The sequence below is a fragment of the Atractosteus spatula genome, chromosome 10 (genome assembly GCF_055471065.1).
Source record: "Atractosteus spatula isolate fAtrSpa1 chromosome 10, fAtrSpa1.hap1, whole genome shotgun sequence".
Lineage (NCBI taxonomy): Eukaryota > Metazoa > Chordata > Actinopteri > Semionotiformes > Lepisosteidae > Atractosteus > Atractosteus spatula.
The window spans coordinates 6,036,679-6,053,993 of NC_142715.1; the positions used below are offsets into that span (position 1 = coordinate 6,036,679).

General features: G+C 39.7%; 3 non-coding genes across 3 annotated transcripts; 2 read left to right on the forward strand and 1 right to left on the reverse strand.

Moving 5' to 3' along the window:
- Positions 1-288: 288 nt before the first annotated feature.
- On the reverse strand, positions 289-360 carry trnaa-cgc (transfer RNA alanine (anticodon CGC)). Its single transcript has one exon. It is a non-coding gene; the product is annotated as a tRNA-Ala (tRNA).
- Positions 361-2,041: 1,681 nt separating this feature from the next.
- Positions 2,042-2,113, forward strand: trnat-cgu (transfer RNA threonine (anticodon CGU)). The gene has a single exon. It is a non-coding gene; the product is annotated as a tRNA-Thr (tRNA).
- A 6,504-nt stretch (positions 2,114-8,617) lies between these two features.
- On the forward strand, positions 8,618-8,711 carry trnai-uau (transfer RNA isoleucine (anticodon UAU)). The gene is made up of 2 exons: positions 8,618-8,655; positions 8,676-8,711. It is a non-coding gene; the product is annotated as a tRNA-Ile (tRNA).
- The last annotated feature ends 8,604 nt before the right edge of the window (positions 8,712-17,315 follow it).

The following is a 17,315-nucleotide window of genomic DNA, read 5'->3' on the forward strand; positions in this document are numbered from 1 at the left end:
TGCTTCACATCTACACGAGAGCAGTGCAGGACACGCAGTGAGGAGTTCGTGAAGCTTTCAGTTTAGTGCGGAGTTCAGAAGGAGGATTCGCTCGCTGAATGATCTCTCAGGAAATCCCGGGTGAGATTCAACAGGTGTTTTCTGCAACAGCCACGACAAGTGTGAAGCAATCTCTGGATTTCCTGAATTTGAACTAAATTATTGTGTAAACCTGTCTCTCTCTGAACACGAGCAAAGAGTTCTCACTCAACAGAAGATTGCGATGTGAGTATTGTAATATAAAGCACCTGGAGATGCCAGGGATTGAACCCGGGACCTCATACATGCGAAGCATCCGCTCTACCACTGAGCTACATCCCCGATGAAATGTTATGGAACAGACTTAGAGATGTGCAAATGCTCACTGATCACACCACTCACGAAGAATGCCTGCAGTTTCCCACTTTCGCGTTTCTTCTACTTCAGAGTAAATTCATAGGAATGAAGAAATAAGGAAGGAAAAATAATCGCATCGAAGCTTCAAGAGACTGGGCACAAATTAATCTGTTATTTTTGTATCCAGTTACATGGGCGACGGTGGTTGATTCCCAGACGGGGGAGTGCTTTTTTTTCTACCTCCTTACTCGACTGTCTTTCAATTCTATTTTATTTGAAAGCTTTTTGCATCTTTTAAGTGCTCTTGATTAAACTATGCATAGAAAAACAGCAGTACTGATGATTTAACGTAAAAGGGTGAAACAACGCCCCAACCACAGGAATGGTAACAGGAAGGATCGTGTTCTTATTTAATATGTCCTTTTGAGATGTCTTGTCAATGCACACAGGCGGTAGAGCTGAATAATTTACTTTTAGTGGTGTTTTTAAACAAAGATGGAACACGTTCTTTCTATACCAGGAAGAAAGGAATAGACTTTAACTTTAAGAGGCAAAAATGACACCTTATCAAAGCTAATATTAATTAAAATGACATCACAACAAAAGAGTGGAGCCTTGAGTTTTCATTGGACGTCTGTGTCTCCATAACTTTGTAGGTGAGAGAGAAGATTGTGATAATTTGCAGGTGCTTCTCGGAAGTGCATTGGTGGTACAGGCGCCTTCCAAATAATTGAGTCAGGTTTGAATCCCAGCCAATGCAAACCCAAATCTTTTCAAGATAATCTGTGGTCCGCTAACACATCTCTTGAAACACTACAACAGGTAACACCCCGTGTGAAACATCATGAGCATCTGTTAAACCTCTCTACCTACCCGTTCCTCACAGAGACATGACGAGGGTCTGAAGGGACATTTTGAGCCGTAGAAACATTTTATCATTCCGTACTTTCCTGTGCAGTCAGGCCAGTTCCACTTCAACTGCGCCCGACAACGGAGGTCGTTTTGAAAACAACGAGAGTAAAGGGACACTGCACGTCTGCAGAACATCACGTCCGAGTTTAAGGACAGCAACATCAGAGATTGGAAGCTAGGGAGTTTCAGGTCTGTGTTTTTATTATAGGTTCAAGAAAATCTGAATACCTTTGCAAGAAGTATTTCAGAATCCCAGTCAAATCCAGTACGAATGCTGCATAGATCTGCATTGTACAATTAGTATACTGTTTGTCCGTTGAATCAAACACGCCTTATGAAGCATTTCTAAAACAGGAGAGATCGTTAGGGAATGCGTCTTCCTGTAAAAATAAAATGACTTCAATGGCACTATAAGCAGAGGTGCTCTACAGAAGAACTATAGCCAGAGATGCCAAAGAGGTCGAGATTTCACCACGTGAGAGAAAGCATCTCACAAAACGAAGTTGCGGTCGTTTCCACGACTTATAAAACCAGTAGGTCAAACAACAAGAGCTGCTGTTGAGAGTAACGCGGTCGAGCGCTCTAAGGAGCTGGCTTAAACCTCCAGCCTCTTCAGGAGCATCTGTTGGAGTCACACTGCTACAGCGCATCTCCTTGTTAAGTATCCCTTTTATTGTTGTTGCTACCTCCAGGCGATGTAAACCAGATTCAGAAAAAAATAATTTGAACAACATTATTCCCATGTTTACTCGAAGGTGCGGTGGCCAAGTGGTAAGGCCTCGGTCTCGTAAACCGAAGATCGTGGTTTCAAACCCCACCCGTGCTTGCTTCGAAATCTTCAAAAAAAAAAAATCGCGGTGTAGGAGTCTCAATAATAAAAGAACGTAACTGTCGCCAGTGATTAGTGTTCGTGCATATCGTGCATCGTTTTTTAGTCGACAAAGCTTGTCTCTCTTCACACCCATCTTCCGAATGATCGCCTCAGCATTGGGAAGGAACGTGTGCTTGGTACAGCCCCCGACTCCATGGTCTGATCACAAACAGATCGGTTGAGCTGTCAGTCCAGGTTGGAAGTAACGTTCGAAAGCACTAAAAATCTGACTTAGGAACGAGAAGACCGTGTTTTTTTAAACGAGTAAACGATAAAATAATATACTGCCTGCAAGACTATGTCAAGTTCAAGTTTAAGTTTAAAGTTCAAGTTCAAGTTTATTGTCATTATACTCATACGCAGGTATATGGTATAACGAAATGCTATTTAGCTAGCTCTCGGACATAAGTAGTACAAAAAAAAAACACAACAACAATACAATTGTATAACAAAAGAAAAACAGAGACAACAACCGATGTGCAAAAAACAACAACAGGCAGTGTGCAAAACAACAAAAAGGTAACAGGTTATGTGCAAAAACATGCATCAAAAGAATGAAATAAAGGGATAGAAATGATGGGGAGTGAGCTTTTGACATGTATGGTAGAGGTAGATTTTCAATGTGTGTTTGGGTTTTTGGTAAGAAAGAAGGCACTGTGAGGTTCAGATCATAGGTGAGAGGTGAGGAGAGAGTGAGAGAGGCTGGGAGTTTAATAGTTTGAAAGTGCGGGGGTAAAAACTGTTTCTGAGTCTGGTAGTCAGGACCCGAATGCTCCGGTACCGTTTTCCATGTCATGCTAAACGCCACAAATTGTGTTAGTGCAGTCGTATCAATCGTCCTAAAGTTACGGAAAATCGGATGCGACAGGTGCAATCAGCACCCATTTTTTCAGGATAGTCGAGCGGTTTAAAACAGCAAATTCACAGCTTCGTGTCTTTTAAGCTTTGTGTTTCACTCTCCAAATAGAGGCACGGGTTCAAATCCCACTCCCGACAATCAGGCGTTTTACCCTGTCTTTTTTACCTGCCTTTACACTGTTTCAGTCTTGTTGTGCTCGCTGACAATCACAGTACGAGGAAAACGGAGAAACTGCTTAGCAAAAACATAACGGACAGAAAAAAGCGTCGTAAACACGTGAATGTGATTAGCAGCAGTAAGGTATGCATTCAAATGTTTAAGGCAGATTTATAAACGCAGCAGAAAAAAGGTGCAGCCTTTGTGAGAATTTGCGGGTTTTTATGCTGCTTGGACTTCTTTCAAGCCTATGAAGTGACCCCCGTTTTATTTTCATTTTCAAACTTCAGAACCGAATAACAAAAAGGTTTCATGTGTGACAGCATTCCGTTGCAAATACCGTTTCCACGATGTATTCAGCGAAGGGAATGAAATATTTTAGTGCTGGCTCAAATGCGAGGAATTTCAGAAAAACCTGGAAAAGCAACGCTTGCAGTAAATGACAAATTTAAAGCGTGTAGTCAGCATGAACAGACCCAGTGGGCATTGATTCGTCGAATATACGTATATTTACGGCGAAATTACGGCTATACGTATATATACGTCGCCTCGACGTATAATCAACGTCGAATTGCAACCGTAAAATCGACGACATGAATAAACGCATATATAACGTCGAAAACACATCTAACACAGTGCCTGAGGCTTTTTACTGTACAGTATGTATCGTGTGTGCCGCAACTAGGAGTATACGGCACTGTGCACAGTGTACGAAGTAAATTATTTTCGCAGTAATTAATTTACACGTGTAAAATAAATATAGTAAATATAATAAATTAATTACTGCGAAAATAATTTACTTCGTACACTGTGCAGAGTGCCGTATACTCCTAGTTGCGGCACACACGATACATACAGTAAAAAGCCTCAGGCACTGTGTTAGATGTGTTTTCGACGTTATATATGCGTTTATTCATGTCGTCGATTTTACGGTTGCAATTCGACGTTGATTATACGTCGAGGCGACGTATATATACGTATATTCGACGAATCAATGCCCACAGCTTGGCATACATGGGTTTTGCGGAGGGGGTCTTGCCACCTGCCTGAAAAAAAACAGTAAAATGTTTGAGTGCCTATAGAGTTTCTATTTTTATTTTCTTGGGAAAAGTTGATACCATTTCCTGGACACACCGTCCCCCGATCAGTGCGCGGTGCCCGGGGAAAAATCTGTAGGGGGGCGTCTGAAATTCTGAGGGGTGGGGGGGGTGATATTTCGGTTGAAACGGAGCTGTACGGTGCAGCTACCCAAATGAAATCTCGCAGCTATGCCATTGGTTAGTGCTTCATGATAGAAGACGACTAGCAATCTGGTATTTGCGATGAAGTTCAGTTTCACATTTTTCGTCACTCTCACGGTTTGTATTGCCTGGAGCGAAAAGTACCATAAGCGTTCATTTTTGCAGCTACATGGACGTTCTGAATCGTTAAGAAAAAAATGTTGTAAAACCAACAGAAAGCACAGACTGCTATAACTAGTCCTAGTTATATAACGATTTTAAGTATAATGATAAACTACTGCAAGGAATCGGTCCAACTGAGCAAACAGGATCGTAATGTTGACACTCAATAACGACACTGATATGTGCAGTTCCTGGACGGATAGCCCTCCTGCCCATCAAACAGTCCGAGTGACTGTTAGTGTCATTTAGTGTTGTCTGACCATTGACAAAGTACAACTATTTTTTTAGGGCACAAGTTAAGTTAAGTAAATCCTTTTGCCCAAAACTGAAGGGACGACACTCCTCCCCCCGTGACGCCAGGCCTGTTCCCAATCCTTTTCCATAATGTCATTATACTGTATATAATAACAGTGACCGATCCTTACTAACTGTATGCGTTAAAATTGCACATCAGCACATAGCAGGGGCACATAGCCGCGATGTATTATCAATGTTAAATTTCAACCATAATATCGACAACATTAATAAACGCATACGTTGAGAAAATATCTAACCCAGCATATTTTCCGGTTATATACCACAATGCATTGCTAGTATTTGTTGGTCGCCATTTTGGACACGTTTTTCAAACGTAGAAGTATATCCGCAAATATCTCAGCAATCCTCTTTTGACGAGTAAGTATAAATAATAATAATAATACTATCTGAATACATACAGATCTTACTTAATATTATTTTGATTAAAATAGTATGTTAATAAGCAAAAAATGGCACATAAAAATAGTGTGAAGGGGAAGATTACACAAAATCGTTTTGCCGTTTCTCTAATTTTATCCGTTTATTTCAGCTTTGAGCTTAGTAAACCTTAATGGTTCATTTTTTAGATTATACTCAAGAAGATATTAACCATCATTTATTTGAGTAGTAATATTATATAATTTTCTCCTAGCTGCAGTGCTGAAGTCCCACCCTACATCGAAAGAAAAAGATATAAAGGAGCACGCAATGCGTTACTTGAAGAATACATATGCAAGGCAGGGGGCCAGGAGATCTGGACACTGAAAATAATAGGTTTCTGGTCCTGTTAGGACAATTAGACAGGGTTTGCAAATGGTGGACAAAAATCGTCTTAACTTCCATTGTAATATTTGTTTTTTTTGGAAATATATAAGTTGTACATTTTAAAATTTATATTTGAATCAAAATGTGGTTTTGAGTTAGATAGTGTGTTAATGTAATTAGTTTGTGTTTGTCATTACTATACTGTATATTGATGTTACCAGAATTTGTAGTTGAAGTTTAAGACTAGTTGTGTTTTTTTTAATGATTATTGCCCATATGTTGATTGTTGATTGATTGCATACAATGTATAATTTAATTTTTCAGGTGTGAATGTGTATTTTCAGAATAAATTTCTAAACCAAATCATTGGCTTGGTTTACTTGTTTCTACACCTATAAAACCTATCTTTGATGTATAATAGACCTCTACCCATATACGTATAATAGACGTCTAAAGTTATCCGTATAATAGACCTCTAACCATATACGTATAATAGACGTCTAAAGTTATCCGTATAATAGACGTCTAAAGTTATCCGTATAATAGACCTCTAACCATATACGTATAATAGACCTCTAAAGTTATCCGTATAATAGACCTCTAACCATATACGTATAATAGACCTCTAAAGTTATCCGGAACTCCAACCATATATGTATAATAGTCCTCTAAATTTATCCGTATAATAGAACTCCAACCATTTATGTATAATGAACGTCTAAACATAGACGTATAATTGACGTATAACTTTAGACGTATATTAGAATTTCATTCTAGACGAATTTTAGACCACATTTAGACGTCTAAGGTATGCGTTTAATAGACGTATATTATACGTCTTTTGCCCACTGGGGAACAACGCAATGCTCTGTAAAAACGATCTGAAGCCGCAATTACTCTTTTATCTCGGGCAGTTCATTCCGATACGATGTTTCCGCAGAATAAATGAAATGCCGAACTCCAAACATGTTGTTGCCATTATTGTTACTCCTGCTGCTGTAGTTTTAAGCTTTAATCAGTGGGTATGTAATGTTGTAAAGGGGCTGGACTACTTTGTTCAGTCCAAATTCCATTATGTGAATTTATGCTTTTTTAATATAAGCATTAACAATACAATGTATGCTCAAAAACCGTTACTTATTAGCTTAAGAAGCGGCAGTGTTTTGACAAAGTGTGGTATTCGAACAGAAAATGCTGAAGTGTTTAATACTTGCTTGTGAGCAGATCTCCCTCGATTTAGACAAACTCTTGTTCGGCTGATGATTTCAGATCAAAATCTGAATCAAGTGGAAAGAAAGCTGAATTATGCTGGGTACTGGGTATCACTGTTACGCCATCAGGTCATGCTAGGAGGATTGGGGGGATCAAATTGACACAGAGGGACCCAATGTGGGGGCTGAACCCACAGTTCTGAGATTAAGAGATTCTTGCTCTATGGACTGCGCCTATATAACTCTTGTGCTACAGCAGTAATGTTTCTGGGTGTGGATGAACATGACATAATAGGCTGACAGCAGGAACACGTGGCCCACAGGCAGTGACAGTATCGCTATATTTGGCTGCAGTATATTGTGTTGAGAGCAGCAATAACTTTCCTGCAGAGATGGGAGTGCCTTTAATACAGCTCTTTCAATCAGACAGAGTAACAGGAACTGACCTAAAGTTTCGGCTGTGGATCCATCTCCACATGGGGGAAAGAGACAGTAAAATAGCGATGAAGAAACAGAAGGACTTGTGCTCGCTGCAAAGTAGGAAAGAGGTGGTCAGACACATAAAACAGCTTGGTGATAATTTGCAGCGACAGTTTTATGTTATTTAGTACACGGATTTGTTCCTTAAGATGTGTAATTTGTATGTTGGTTGTATGAGAACAGTTTCTTCTAAAGTCCTGTCAATTGACAGTGGAGAGCTAGCTGGTGCACATCTTCAAGAAGACTCTCTTTAAGGCGTTTACAAGTTTCTCGAACAAATCTGTGTCATATTTTTAAAATAGTTTAGCTAATGAGCAACGAGAGTACAAATGAATTCTCCCACCCTCCATTCGAAGATAAAACTCCATGTGCGAATATAAGTTTCCCTGAAGCTACTGATGTTCGTCATTATTGGACATTCCCGGTGATATTGACTAAGAAGCTCAATTTTTACGTGTTGTAGTTCAACATGTGCAAAACATTCGTATCCCCTGCAAATATCGGCAAGGTCAGTGATATTCTCAACAATTTGTGCCATTGCAATTCTTGCAATTCGTGCCATACTTTTTCGAAATGTATTCTGACATGCCAGGATCAGAGGGTCATATTTAAAAAATTGGTGCATTAAAATTCCTTGTACTTCAGGATTTTGATAGTCTGTTACATTGTCTTTCACACGTCGGTGTCAGAACTGTGAGACATTTTCATAATTGGGGGGAAGGCCCCTTGGAGGCACGCTCAAAATAATCATCTTTCCCAGTACTTCAGAGTCATATTTAGATCGCTTTACTGCAATTTTATTTGATTGATGGGAGATGTGAAGCCATCGAGCCTGTACTGCGCTTTTACATTGAAATTGAAGCCATTTCTCATGCTTTCTCTCAGTTTCGGGGCTGCAATTGCGTGTAAAGGAGGCGACTTGAAAATGAAACGTGTAATCACCTTACAGAGGGTCCTCACGACGGGGTGCGTCAGCTAGTTCTCCATTATTGTCAGTTTACTGAACTTCTGAAGAAACCTATCTACAACGAAGATACAAACTGCACAGTTTAAGGCACATGAAGAAAAATCTGTTTGCTGATTGACTCAAAAAATGTCGATACAAATAATCAGCCAGGTTGATTTACTTGTCCGTCCCCCTTTGCTGTTAGCACAATTCTTTCAGTTTCTTTTCTTGTATTTTCCTTGCTATTTTAGTGTTCCCCATGTATAGATGGTTCCACAACCGAAACCGTTTTCACCCTGTGTTTCTGCAGCGTCAGTCTGTATGAGGAGCAAGTCTTGCACCGCTCCAGTGGCGCAATCGGTCAGCGCGTGGTGCTTATACAGCAGTGCACAGTGGAGTTATGCCGAGGTTGTGAGTTCGAGCCTCACCTGGAGTAGTGTCTTTAGCTACTGAAAGCAACTTTCGAGTTTAGATACTCTTAGGTATCGGATGGAGATAAATTAACATCAAACGAAGAAGTAAAGGTTTACTTCGAGTCATAATCAAATAAGGCTCCACAGCTGAAACACAAATATGACGAGAGGAGCACTGAAGACTTGAAAAAGCTCTCGCATTAGACTCTGTGTTTTTGTTGTTCCCCAGATTTGTTTTTAATGTTTTGTTTTCTTTTTCTTTTGAAGTTGTTGCATTTGTTTTTTTTTCATAGTTGTTAGACTACTACAGGGATTTACCTAGGTTCCTGGAAGACTTCACGTTTTGTGTTTGTTGTGTTTTCGGGTTACAACATTTTTTTTTTCTATTGATAGGACCCCACGTATTACTGTGGGACTAGTTAACTTTAGTTCTTACATTGTACCTGAAATTACCACATAAACTACTACTCTGTTTCCCTTTTGTTAAAAGGCACAAGTGAAGTTTGTTTTTCCTTGTTGCTGATTGGTAGCTACAATGGGTCAATTGCAATAAACTTATATACAATAAACTCCGCTGAAATTTGTCAGCAGCTCTGTACTAAACCTGTTCTCAATTGCAACAAACCTAAAATAACAGCTGCTGCCCATTTGATGTTACTGCATTAGGAGTCTAGCTTAAACCACCTCTTCATAGGTTTTAAGCAACTCAGTAGCGAACTAAGCAGAACAATTGATCACATTAGAACTGTCTTGAATGTAATGGAAATAATGTACTCATTAAGTAACAAGCTTATGCACCACTTGCTTGAAAATTATTATTATATTTAACTAAAATTGCTTTCCAGACACCACAAATATTCACAATGAATGTTATCATTACACATATTTATTAATAAAAGTGTTATTTATTAATAATTAAGTTCCATGTATATCTTTATTAGTAGCTGTATTACAAGTAATGCATATACAGTCTTTATTATAGTTAGTTTTCAGTTATCCTGGGGAGGGAAGAGAATGGAAATTAAGGAAATAAAAATTTAAAGGGCTTAAGTCTTCAATGTGTTCTGTCATAGCTGTGTGTTGTCACATCTGTCATATCTGGGTGTTAATTAAGTATATTTGATGTATTATTTATTGTGATTTGACACTACACTTGTATATGACACTACACTACACTTCTCAGGAGAAAGCAGTACGATTTTTTTTATTATTTGAGGGTACAGAAATTGGATTGTATGGCCAAATGTAAGGTTACGTTAAGAAACCCTTATTGTTACCTTTTGCAATGTTATTTATTTAAGACAGTTCTTCGGAATAGTGTCCCTTACGTATCTGTGACTGTAGTCCAACAATAACGGTGCTGAAATAGCCGGAATGTGCGGGAAGAAGATGGAGATGGAACAGGAGGCTTATTCAGTCGATAGAAAGGTTGTGTAGGACTGAACACACTATGGTTATGGTATTGGGTTTAAGAGCATTACAATCCTACAGTCTTCTGATCCGTAATCAGATGCGTTATCCAATGCGCCACTGGCCCTTGTACCGCATTCCTCAAGTGCACCACTGTGAGCTTGCGCCGCTACAATAATACATCGCCCCAGTCCAAATTTTCTCGATTAGGTGCACGTTTTCTATGTGTATTTAGTTAATAAGTCTTTCATTTTGTCTGTTTTAAAAATTGCATCTCTTTAAAACAGACAAACGAGTTTATGTGTCGCGCTGAAATTCACACATGAGGGAATTCAAACGAAAGAAATCACAGAAAAGATATCGCGCTTAAAAAGAAATCCAGAGTGGAGACGCTGGTGATAGAAAACAGAGCTTCATATGATGCATGAGATGCTTTACCTCTGAACTAAACTCGGCTCTTTAATCGTGTTAGGAAGAGTGAATAGCCAACAGTGTACATTTTAAAAATCAAAGCAAGACAATGAGACACGAAGAGAATTCGGAACACGAGCCTCTCCTTCATTGTTTAACGAGCTTTTGATGAACGCCTAAGTGAAAGACAAATTCACTATTTTCACTTTGTGATTAAAAAACACTTTTATCACACGTTAAGCACTCCTGATAGTGTCGAATAGTTCTCTTTTCTACCCTCATCATTTGAGGATCCCCAGCTAAAATATATTTTTAAACTACAACAAAATTGCAATATTTTGATTGTATTTAAATATACTCTATTTAAGTTTACATAGTCACATTCCCGGTGATATTGACTTAGGCGCTCAACTATTAACTTCTTGTACTTTGACTTGTGCCAAAAGTTTGAAATCTCTGCAACTATCAGGATGCTTAAGGACATCCAAAGAAACCCCACCACATGTAGGGGAGACGGTGTTGAGGTCGGATTAATTTGAAATGCATCTCTGGGGACTTTTGATTTACCAGCGTTATGTTTAACTGAAGGATACGCTGACTGACTGTGCCATAGAAACTAACGCACATCACCTTTTTTCTACATTCTCAGGTTTTTGGCTAAAGACAAAAAAATCGTTTTTTTTTTCCTTGCCAGCTGGCAGTAATTCCTCTGCACTGACAAAACAGATGAGTATTTTATCTTTCGCAATTTGTATGGATTTTTTTAAAAACAAGTTGTTCCAAAAATTAAATGAACACTTCCATTAAATTTAATGTAGAAGCATGTTGCTGTCCATAATGATAAACTGTGCAGCAAGACAGGAAGAAAGGCAGCAGTGGGATTCAAACCCCCCGTCTCCTGTTTATTAGGCAGGTGCGTTAACCAACTAAGCCACAGCATTCTCTCATCCTGCTGTTAATCCCGCATCAGCAGGGTCAGCTTGTTGGCACGCCTGTCTCCATTTGGTGGTTTGAGCTGACGCTGCCATGACGTTCCCATTAAATGCGACTGAGAATACTCCAACCGGCGCGCCGCTTCGCCTGCTGTCGGAGAACTAAGCCACGGCACTGGCATCAGATATCCCTTTTACAGCCACTTGGACACATCTCAATTGCTCTGAGACACCTGCATTCAGTGTGCGCTGATCCTGCTCGCTGAGCAAGTGACGAGAAATGGCTTATGTCCAAGGAGCTCAATTTGCTTTTTATGTTCAACGGGGTGTCCACTAGAGCCGGCACTGAAGTGCAGCACAGGCTCTGTGGTTTGACATCTCCCAAGGTAAATGTTGAAATTGTAGGTGGAAGAGGAAAATTACCCTCGTGTATGGGGAAAGAGGCCAACTCATGTCCTATGTCCGGAAGGGGCTAAAGTGTGTATGGAGGTGGCCTAGTGGTTAAAGCAATAACTTCTTAATACATTATACTCTGCACAAGTAGGTTTGAACCCCATCCTCGTCAAGGAAGGGCTTTGACACATTTTGACCTTTTTAAACTTGGTGTGCTTTCGTTTCGTATGTTTGCTCCTGTACTGCAACAGTAATATTTCTAGACGTGATAAACATGGTAGGCTGACAGCAGGAACATGTGGCCCACAAGCAGTGACAATATCAGAGGTGTCTGCAGTGTGTTGGTTTGTGAGCAACAATAAAACAACTTGACGTGGAAGCAGGTGTGCCTGCATTAACACAGCTCCATCGAGCGGAAAAAGTAACACAAGAACCGACTTAAATTCAACAGCGAGTTTCTGTAGCTGAAAACAGAAACTACTCCACCTGATGATTGAACTCACAACCTCGGCATAACTCCACTTTAAAAGCACCCCAACCTGACCAATTGCGCTACTAGAGCCACACAGCACCGTAGCACCTTTTCCTCAGTGCACTCAAACAGTGATTATTCCCTAGCCTACCAGCTTCAAGACTTTTTTAAATCGATCAAAGATTCATTGGAAAAGGTTTGTCGATGGGTCAGGTGGGAATCACACCCAGATTTACTGCTTTCAAGGCAGCTATGTTCATCATTATACCCAGGACTGGTGCCAGGTGAATGATCTGTAGGGGGGCATCTGAATTCCTGAGGGAGGCAGTGATATTTTGGTTTAAACGGAGCCATTGCAACCATCCAAGTGAATTCTCGCAAGCATGCCACTGATTAGTATTTCATGTCAGAAGATAACGACAAGCAATCTGGTATTTAGCGATGAAGAACAGTTCCACGTTCATCAGAACTCACGTGATTATTTTTGCCTGGAGCATCAACCATATGTGTTCATTTTTGCAACAACATCAACAGTAACGAGGTTCTGAATCATTAAGAAATCATTGTAAAACCAACAGAAAGTACAAACTTCTATAACTACAGTCCTAGTTATATAACAATTGTAAGTATAAGGATAAACTACTGCAAGGCATTGGTCCACCTGAGCAAATAAGGTCGTAATAATGTTGACACCCCAAAACACAGACACTATGTAACATGCTGTTCCTGGACGGATAGCCCTCCTGCACATCAAACAGTCCGATGTAGTAACTGTGAATTCGGGGTTAGTGTAGTTATCTGACCATTGACAAAGTACAACTATTTTTTACGGCGCAAGTTAAGTAAGTGAAAGTGTTCAAAAACTTTTTATCCAAACCTTTTATCCAAAACTGAGGGGGGTGGGACTGTTCAGTTGAGGGGGCGATTTTGGCATGCCAGTAACATTTTCACAAAACGTCCTAGAGTTACAAAAACACTTACTTTGTGTATAAACTGCATTGTGTACACACTGTAAGTTCACAACGCGAGAAATACTGCTCAATATGGGATCCTGTCCAGGAATATCAGGGCTGTAGGGGGTCAGATCTACAGTATAGATGTAGTAAACACATTAGTGGAGACGGTGTGTCTGCTCTCTGTGTGAGAGCTGGACAGGAGGAATAATCTGTGGTCTGGGAAGAAGAGACCCTCGTTGGAAGAGCAGCATTCCTCACAGGAGAGAATGAAAAAAAAACTTTTTCACTGACGCTGATTTTTCTCCTTGGGGGAATTAAAAGCATTTCTTGACCTCGTGGCGCAACGGTAGCGTGTCTGATACCCCATCAGAAAGTTGTGTGTTCAAATCATGTCGAGATTGGCTGATGTATTTTCAGGTTCAGCTGGTGCTGAACCCAGAAATTACACCACACAGTCCAGTTTTAACTGTACACCACATAGATAATCTAAATGAAATAACAGAGCAGTACAGAACACGCATTCAAGAGATTACACAGCAAGTCATTTTGAACACGACAAGAGAAAAGGCACACTGCACATCCGTGAAACATCACGTCTGACAGTTACATCACAGAATGGAAGTTTCAGGCCCCTTTTTTATTACAGGTTCAAGCTAACCTGAAAGTGACAGAGTTTTAGGTCACTTTTGTATTAAATAAAATAAATATTATTTGCCCTTTTTTAAATTGTGGATGAAATCCACTCCCACGTACCAAGACCTTACAGTATATTCATGTTAATTAAAATGACCAACGCTATTGGACATTGGCTGGTGCTTTTTGTAACGATTTGCTATTTCATGCAGGAAAGAAAGGAAACCCGACCCAACGTTTGCTTTCAGGTGCGGTTCATTCACATAATGGACATCTATTTCTGAGGAGCCTGATTTAAAATCACACAAATCCGGTAGAAGTCGAACCTACAATCTCATGATGCAAAATCAGATGCGTTATCCATTAAACCACTGGCCAATCATGTAACTGAATTGCACCATGGTGAGTTTAGCGCTGCAACTAGTAATACACCACCCCATCTAAAATTTCTAAGTGAGAAACATGTTTTCTACATTTTTATCAGTTTTAAAATATCATATCTTTAAAACAGACAAAGGGTTTGTGTGTCACTCTGAAATTCTGATTGATTTAGAATTCAAAGAAAAAATGTTTTTTTCAACAAGGCAGTGAAATTATGACATCTTCACTCTACTTCTCTCTTGTAGTAAAGCAGACCTTGCAGTGTGAGCATTTGCTACAGTAAATTAGGCCATGTATCATGTTAAATCACTTCTTCAAAACAAAACATTTCCTGGTGCATGTTTTCTCCATGAAAAAAATACATTTTTCCCTTACATGCTTTCTCGGTTTTTTTTCCATCAGAGTACAGAAAGAAGAAAAAAGGGAAAAGCAGTGTCGCAAAAGAACTCCGTCACCCTTGGGAGATGTCAAGCTCATCGGATATGAAAAGTGCCCAATAAAAGCAATTTCTCTTCATTTATCTTAGCTTCGGGCTGTTATTGTGTGTGAGGAGGCAACTTGCTCAGCCAGCAGACTCAGCGCTTACTGAATACAGGTATGTTTTGAGTGTCATGATGATCGTCTTATAAATGCAAAAGAAACTTTTAAAGCTGATAAAGTAATTTGCATGTGGCTACAACATCCCTGGAAGAGAGATTTTATCAGTTGCACATAATCGGTATTTTTTACTTTTTGTTCAGCACTGGAAATATATTTTTTTAAGTTTTCTTAAGAAGATCTCATAAAGTATTGCCAGGACCTACCTTTAGCACTCAATAGCGATATTAATGGAGTAGAAATGTAAGATAAATTGATGATCTGCTAAAATAGTCCTTATGCGCCTCCTGTAACAGTGTTCGTATTCATAGCAAGTAATATTCTTTTTTAACCCCAAACGTTGCTATTGCATTAAGCTTTGTGCGACCATTAGAGGTTTCGGTAGCTTCTGGAGAGCGCACTTTTCCAAACTGAAACCTATAAGAACATTATTCAAGGTACACCATGTCCCAGAATCGTTCATCGGGACTAGGATTGATATCAATGGAAAGTACTTCAAGATTTAACTGAAATATTAAAAGAGTATGAAAGCATTTAAAATAGAAAAAATCAGTTCAGATGATATTTAATTTTTGAGAAATGGGCACATACATCAGCTCAGTGAGCAGTGCGAGGTGCTCTCCTGGAGATGATGTTAAATTAGTTAAAATCATGTGATAGTTGAAAAAGCTTAATAGTTAGTGAAACAGCCAGCACAAATGGATGCGTTTGTGATTATGTCACTTCTCTACTATAGCAGCGTCGATAAAAGACCCTCTGAAAGCAGTAAAGCACTGCACAACTGAATTCATTGCTATTTGGAGAAATCCACAAACTCGTGTTTTTCATTTGCTTTAAAAGACAGCCATACTCACCGACAAAATAACGACACTGCAGCTGATTTTTTCTGAAGCACAGTTGACCTTTCTGAGCCAAATGATGAAGCTCACCCAGTGAATACTATAGCAGAAGGTGGAGGAAAGTGCAACTTTGTAACTATCGCAACCACAGGAACAACTGCAAGAAGCAGAATCAATTTCCCATCGAATGGTGGTGTTGTCTGAGGTACGCGATGTGAACGTGTGCAGAGAATCCCACAATCTCTTCAAAACTTGGACAAAGTATTTCTGATGGTGCGCTGTGCACAAAGATTGAATAAGCTTTGCTCCTGCCAATGATTCTGCGTGAAAAAGCACAGCATTCAAGTTTCACAGACAAATGCACCATGCCTACAAAACCAATTTTAAAAACAATTGCGGCACACTACGATTCATACTGACTCAAAAGTGATCACGGCAGATGTTGTTCCCTGCATAATGCTGAAGGGACCAAAGAGCATTGCTGTTGGGAACACAAAATGAGGCTTTTTTATGCCTTGATGTTAAGCTGACAAAGACTATCTTGAAACACCTAGTTCAGTCTCTCGACAGACTGTCAAGCAAAGCTTTTACCCATTGAAGTCGCAATAGAAGGAAGGTGTTAACCCACCAACACTTAGCAACGGCAAGATTCAAACCTAACCCAGCGAAGAAAATGGAGCCCAAACCCAGCACTTAGACCACCCAGCCACACTCCCAACACCTTACTCTTTTGGAGAACGTCGGGTGGGTTCAGCTCTTGTTGTGCGACACGTGGAAATGACTGCATCTTCGTTTTCCGAGATGTTTCCTATCACATCTTTGTCAGCTCTGAATATAGTGCTTCTTTGGAGCAGGCTTCAGACCTTTTATTTGATTTATAAAGGAGGGCACATTCAGAAACATGTAATTCCTGTTTTAGAAATGCTTTGGGCGGTGTGTTTTATATAATGCACAAACAGTATTCTGATTGTATACTGTAGACCTGTGTAGCAATCATACTGGACGTGACTGGGATTCTGAAATGTTTCATGAAAAGGTATTCAGGGCTGCTTGAATCTATAATAAAAAAGTGACCCGAAACTTCCAACCTTCCAATCACTGATGTCGCTCTCCCTAAACCTGTACATGATGTTTTGCTGATGTGCAATGTGCCTTTACTCCTGTATTAAAAACGACCTCTGTTGTTGGGCGGAGTTGAAGGAGAACTAATTGCACAGAAAAAGTACGTAACGATAAAATATTTCTGCGCGTGAAACACATCAATCGTTCAGCATTTCTAAAATGTTTAATTGAATTGACAAAGAAATCCTCTCCTTAAACTTCGAAAAGGATTATGTGTTGAGCCAGCAGGCGTAACACTGCAGTTGCCCGTTTCTCACAGGTGGTTGAAGTTGTGGATAACATTCAGCAGGTTTGGCACCGTGGCTTAGCTGGTTAAGACGCCTCACTAAAAACCAGGAGACCCTGGGTGCGAATCCCAGCGGTATCTATTCGTAGACAACAGGCCACTCATTGTCAATATTTATGGAGCTTAATTTAAAGACAACGGGAGAAGCATGAGTTACAGCTTTCTGTAGCTGTTTTATATAGCTACGTATTGGTT